Source organism: Mercenaria mercenaria, chromosome 3 (assembly GCF_021730395.1).
Source record: "Mercenaria mercenaria strain notata chromosome 3, MADL_Memer_1, whole genome shotgun sequence".
In the NCBI taxonomy this organism is placed as follows: Eukaryota; Metazoa; Mollusca; class Bivalvia; order Venerida; family Veneridae; genus Mercenaria; species Mercenaria mercenaria.
In genome coordinates this window covers 51957682-51965210 of record NC_069363.1, presented here as the reverse complement: position 1 = coordinate 51965210, position 7529 = coordinate 51957682, and positions in this window count along the sequence as shown.

Below are 7529 nucleotides of genomic sequence, written 5' to 3'. Positions count from 1 at the left end.
CGACTTATGTTAGCACATGGAAAATCCATTTCGGTTATAGCAAGCACCCGTACCATTGATTCAACAAACGGTGAAAGGAACTTGACATTGAAGAAAGGATATATAAGTGATAATGAAGTTCAGGTTTTGAGAGATACAGGGTGTGAATTGGCAGCTGTCAAGAAAGGTCTTGTATCAAAGAATCAAATGTTAGATAAGAGGTACCTTATGGTTGCGATCGATGGACGTTCAAGGACAGTTCCTGCAGCAAAGATACAGGTTGACACACCATATTTTAAAGGTTAAATTGAGGCAATGGTTGTGCCGAACATGATATGCGATTTGATAATCGGTAATATAAAGGGAGTTTCAGATAAGCCAGACATAAACTGGAAAACCCGAGATGAAAGACAGTTTTCATCCGGCAAAGATATTGCTGCAACTGGGATGACGGAAACTCAGCATGCAATAAAGGTGGGTATTACGGAACCCTCTGAGGTTTGCGAAGTCAAAGAGCAAACGTTTGATGTTGAGCAAATCAAAATTGCTCAGAAAGATGATGAGACATTAAAGAAACTTTGGATTTATGCTAAGGATAAGGCGAAACTGAAAACAAAAAGAGGTTTCAGGTTTCATTATGAAATGAGGAAAAACATATTATATAGAATCTTCGAGGAGAAATAGGGAAGAGTTGTTAAACAGGTAGTAGTCCCAACCCAGTTCAGGAGAAGTGTTATGACATCAGCTCATAAGTCAATAGCCAGGGGACACTTATCAGCTAAAGAGACACTTGATAAAAAACGAACGAGTTTTCATTGACCAGGCATCACAAATGAAGTAACAAGGTTTTGCCGGTCATGTGATGTATGCCAGAAAGTAAAGACTGACCTGGCATCAAAGAGCAGGTACGGTAGACATGGTTTGCAAGACTATAGGCATCATGATAGAACAGAAAGAAACTGGAGACAATCTGATGACAGACCAGAGTCACACAATTTTGATAATCAAGGATACAACCTGTATCATGAGAAGTCATCTATTAAGTACGTGAACAGAGGATCACGTTGGCATAACAGAAAGGGTATATATGTTAGAGATATTAACAGGCGAGATGATAGGGGTTATAAAGACCATGGCCAAAATAAATCTGAGCATAAGCAGTCATGGAGACAAAATGGCATGAGAAATGATCTCGGTAAAGGGTTTATAGTAGGTCTGACAGAAGCTATCGTGTAAAAGGAGGTTTTGGTGATAACAATTATTGTCAACAGAAAAGATGACAAGTACTTTTACGATCAGAGAAACAAATGAATATCATTCTTGATGATAGTAAAATAAAAAGGTCAGGAGATGATCGTTGTATGATATTCTTGAAATCATATACTTTCTGCTGAGTCTTTTAGAGATGTTTGTTCTTTGATACTAATTTAATCAGTATATTACTGAATGTATGTTAAACCCCCAACATTTCCTACCGGGGCAGACAGAAAATAGTGGGAGGAGCTACATTTTGTTACTCAGAAGCAGTAGCTAAAAATAACCATTGTAAACACAGGTAGCTTGTAGCAGACGATCTTTCAAAAACAGAAGAGCATGCAGCTTACTTGCTGTTTTCAGTTGTAAAAGTTATTAATCCAATTTTTGTAAATATTTTCTTTAAAATCACTAGTTTTCCTTTCTTCACAGGTACTTGATAAGTTTTGTGGGATTTTTTTATAAGACATTGTTCTATAGGAAATATATTCCCTATCAATGTTATCATTCCAGTCAACAAAGCAAAACTTATTCTCATTTGATATGTTGTTTCGTTTGGGAAATTATTTAATTAAATCCAAATTAATCAATATGAATGTAACACTAGGACTGTGAAACACAGTGTCAAGACATAAAAATGAAAATTTGGCGGAATTTTTGGAGGCCTGTTTCAGTCTGACAATGTATTATCAAGGAAGTCAAGATAATAGGCAATTAGAGAGGACTGTCAAAACAATACACATTCATGGCGCATCAAATTTACTGATAAGTTTGTGGCACTTTGCAACTGGACTTTCATACCAGATTATTCCCAAATTCAATTGAAAATAATGCATTGAGTGGGGAAAATGGAACATAGTTACTGTGGAAACAGAACAGTCAGAAACTACAACTTATTTATCTAACACAAGCTTCAGTAAATAAACACTTATGTACTACATGTACTAGTTATATAATAAGTATTTATTCACTTCATGCACATAATAAGTGTAAATCATTTTCTGAGATAAACACATAGGTGATAAAAAGCAGGTAAACAGAGGTGAATGAATGTTGTGAATAATCTTCTGCTGCAGTATTTTTGTTGATAAACAAAGCCACGTGCTTATTCTGTTTACATTTCTCTGCTCTCTGAGGTTATGACCTCTAAGCCTCCCCCAGGAAATTCAAATTTTTGACAGTTGAGATTTTAAAAAAATCTATAAGTATACTTTCTTGACACTTGAAAAAAATTAAATGCACCAATAGAAATGATACATATCAAAGTATAAATGTGCATGTTTTAATTTTTTTTCATTCAGGAGTTTTTTCAGGATTTCAAAAAAGGGTTCTCTGATGTTTACCATGCATATTTTATGTAGAAACCTGCCCCAGTGCCATCTTCCTGATTTTATATCCCAGTTGGGGGTTTAATGATAGCAGTGATACATGATTTGTAAAAAATCGAGAAATAGTAAAAAGAAAAGGAGAATTTGTACACAGATTATTCCTTAAGTGTTTGAAAAACTGAAAGTATTTTCTTGAGCAGGGGGCTATTGTCAGAATAATTTGTATATTTAATATATTGATAACGTAACACATAAGCACAGATAGTGCTTGACTCCCTTTTCAGGTTATCATTGCTATAATTATTGTTGAATTGCTGTTAATAATAGAATTTGGGTCATTTATGCTGATTTGGGTTCATTATGTGGATGGCTGGGTCCCAGCTTCACTCATTATGTCATATACAAAAGTTAAACGGAACCAGATATTTGATAGAGCAAGTACTCGTTGTAAAACGTTATGTTTGAATTTAGACCAATCAGAAACAAGTTCTAAAAATAGCACGTCTGCTTGGGTATAAATAGGTAGATGGATGGCAGAGAGCTCATTCGGTATCCAGCGGTAGAAGAAGAAACATCGAGGATTCAACTAATAATTTATCCCAGTGTCATCCTATTTTTAAAGACTTTTTGATGTCTGAAATAGGTTCAAATCTTTATTACTGCTGTAATTCACTGCGTCCAGTGCGATTTTGGGATGAAATAAAACATGTGGATATATTGCTGGTATGTATGTAAAAATAATAGTACATATAACATAAACGGATATTCAGGATGCCGATGGCATACGTCCAAAGAAGGCCTCATCGTGAAATTAGAACATGTTTTCATACTCAGTTAATGCTTTATTTTGCACCGAAATGATGCCCTAAAGCCAATATTTGGTCATCTGAGGTCATTGTTGGGGTCTTTATAAGATAGGAAATGAAATTAGTTTCAGCACTTTATGTTTCGACAAAGAACGGTGAAATGTCCGGAAAATCCAAATTTAAAGCATTTTATAGGTGTACGGAAATGGGCTCGAATCATTGTTACTACTGTAATTCACAGCGTCCATGAGGACTTGAGGATGAATCAAACTATGTGGATATATTGCTGGTATGTATGTCCAAATAAAAGTATATATTGCATTGCCTACCGATTTTCAGGATGCCGGCGGCTTACGCCGAGAAAACACCTCATCACAAAATTGAAACATATTTTAGTGCTTAGATTCTGCTGTATTCTGCGCCGAAACGATGCACACGAGACACGATTTGGTCTCCTAAGGTCATTGATGAAGTCTCTATATATACAAAATAAAATTAGTTTTAGCAGTTTATGCTTTATATTCCTGCGAAGAACGGTAAAACCTGTTGAAAATCGTAATTTAAAGCATTTTTCAGATGTTCAAAAATGGGCTCGAATCCTTGTTACTGCTGTAATTCACAGGGTCCTGAAGGACTTGAGGATAAATAAAACCATGTGGATATATTGCTTGTGGATATGTTCAAATAATAATATATACAACATTGCCGGAGGATTTTAGGAATGCCGACGGGATACGTTCAAAGAACACCTCATCTGTAATCTGAACCATGTTTTGGTGGTCAGTTACTGCTGTATTTTGCACCGAAACGATCCCCTCAAACCATTATTTGGTCATCTAATGTCATTGTTGAGGTCTTTATGAGATATAACATGAATTGCGTTTTAGCAATTTATGCAATAGGGGCCGATGAAGAACAGTGAAATGTGGTGAAAATTGTAATTTTAAGTCTTTTTCGTTTGTCCGAAAATGGGCTCGAATCCTTGTTACTGCTGTAATTCAAAGCGTCCAGGAGGACATGAAGATGAATCAAACTATGTGGATATATTGCTGGTATGTATGTACAAATAATAGTACATACATGTATTACATTGCCGGCGGATTTTCAGGAGGCCGATTGCATACGTCGAAAATACGCCTCATCACAAAATTTAAACATATTTTGGTGCTTAGATTGAGCCACGATTTGGTCTTCTTCGGTCATCATTGAAGTCTTTATTATTTACAAAATAAAATTAATTTTAGCAGTTTATGCTTTGTATTCCGGCAAAGAAGGGTTAAATGTGTTGAAAATCGTAATTTTAAGCATTTTTTTCAGATTTTTAAAATCCTCGTTATTGCTGTAATTCACAGCATCCTGAAGGAGGATAAACAATAATATACATAATGATAGTTATTATATTATTATTATTATACTAGATTTATATAGTGCCCTTTTCATGATCAATTTCACGTTCAAAGGCGCTTTACATAGTTCAAATGCAGCCACACAGGGCGCATAATTCATCCTCTACTAGTACAGACACAGAGCGATCTGACCAGAGGGACAGAGTGAGACAAAGCACCCATGATAGAGAGATCAGAAATCAGATACAGGTATTTCCGGCTAACTTAGCCTAGCTCGTTGCGAATAGACAGCCTGGTTCTTTAACGTGCCCAGTGTAAAGCACTGATTCACGCAAGGATTGCCTGGGTTCCTGACCAGTATACCTCTAGTTGGGTTGGAAACACTGAAAAGCGTTTCTGAAAATTCCCGAGTAGCTGCCGGGTATCGAACCCCCGACCTCAGGATTGGAAGGCCAGTGTGCAAACCACTGAGCTATCCGTCCACCTTAGTTCATATCACATTATGAATTGCTAACCTATAAATTTGACAACGTCTAGCTAGAGCTCCAGTAATAGTTAGGATAAATAATGAATACTTCCGAAAATGTTATTTGCAAAGTTCATTTATTCATCAAAAACAGATTTCGCTTTCTTTTTCTTGTTCTAAATACAATTGTACATTGCAACTGACCAGAAACAAAATGAAATGATAAACCGTTCATGGCTATAAAAACACTATCGCTAATTAAATTGATTATTAATAGTAATTAGCTACTGTGCGTAGTAATGTAGGTCTAATCTTTCATCAATTTTGTGGGTTTTTTTTTTACAGGATCAAAGGATTAAAATAATAAACTTAATAAATGCTTTTACTTTAATACTTAGACTGTTTTGTGGTCATAAAATGCTGAATTCGTTGTACTGCTAAAGTAAGTAACAGTAACTTATGGAAATCGCCAAAATTATTTTATAATTTGATATTCAATATAATTATGTGCGAGCGCGAGCTGTTTACAAAAATATTTATAAAAAATACTTAAAGGCAACTTCATGACAACAAATTATACCTTTCCCTGGCAATAATCTTATACATTGATAACACAGTACATAATAGTACAAGTATATCGGTTACCGGACCTCTAGACTCCGGGTCCGGTTACCGGACAGCAAGCCACTGCCTTTATATAACGGCGGTCAATTACGATATTTTTATAAAGACATTCTCGTTCAATGCATCTTTTTGAGAAAGTGTGTTTGCGTATAAGATTATAATATTTGTATCAGTCAGTCATATTGAGTACAATACATAGATGAAATTCAAGCAATTAACCTGAAGATCAGTCATATCTCAATTTATATTTAATCGCGTAAAAAGGACAGAACGGCGGAAAACAGTAAAATCTGTTCCATGCCGTAATTTTCCGGTTCCATTTCGTTTTAACTCGGGTGTGGTTTAAACATCCGAATTAATCAATTAATTAAATTCTATTACATTAAAATTGATGAAAAAAGGAGACAAATATGCGTGTCGTATTGTTGACATGTTTTAAAGGATGAATAGACTAAAAAGTATTCATTCTACATGACATTGATAAAATTGGAAGTACACAACAGGACACGTTTTATATGTCTGCATGTGCTTTACAGATTCTTGAAGAGCATTTCAGAGCTAAATAAATATAAAGAAAAGTAGTATCTTGTTTCTTGATTATTCTTAATTCCTCCTTGAAGTTGTGAATTACAGCAGTAACAAGAATTCGAGCTCATTTAAGACACCTGAAAAATGCATAAAATTACGATTTTCAACACGTTTCAACGTTCTTCGTCGGCACATAAAGCATAAATTGTTAAAACTAAATTCATTTTATACCATATAAAGGCCTCAAAAATAAGATGACCAAATATTGGTTTCAGGGCAGAAGTAACACCAAAACATGTTCCAGCTTAGACATAAAGTCTTCTTTGGACGTATCCGTCGGCAATGTGAAATGTATTATTATTTAAACATAAGTACAAGCAATATATCCACATAGTTTGATTTATCCTCAAGTCCTTCAGAACGCTGAGAATAACAGCAGTAACAAGGATTCGAGCCCATTTGCAGACAGTTGAAAAATGATTTAAATTACGAATATTAGCATTTATCCGTTCTACATTAGAATATAAAGCATAAACTGCTATAACTAATCTTATTTTGTATATAATAAAGACTTCATCAATGATCTGAGGAGACCAAATCGTGGCTCATGTGCATCGTTTCGGCGCAGAATACAGCAGTATCTAAGCACCACATTTGTTCCAATTTTGTGATGAGGCGTTCTTTCAATAGCAATATATCCATATAGTTTGATTCATCCTCAAGTCAACCTGGACGCTGAGCATAACAGCAGTAATAAGGATTCAAACCTGGAAAATGCTTTAAATGGAGATTTTCCGCACATTTCTCAGGTCTTTGTCGACACATTATGCATAAAGCACTGAACCTAATTCCATTACGTATATTATAAAGACCCCAACAATGTCCTAAAATGACCAAATATTGGTTCAAGAGCAATGCTTCGGCGCAATAAACAGCAGTAACAGAGCAACAAAACATGTGCCATTTTCGTGATGAGGTATTCTTTGGACGTATACCGTCGGCATCCTGAAAACCCGTCGGCAATGCAATATGTACTTTTATTTGGACATACATACTAGCAATATATCCACATAGTTTGATTCATCCTCAAGTCCTCCTGGACGCTGTGAATAACAGCAGTAACAAGGATTCGAACCCATTTTCGGACAAACGAAAAATGTTTGAAATTACGATATTCAACATATTTCATTGTTCTTCG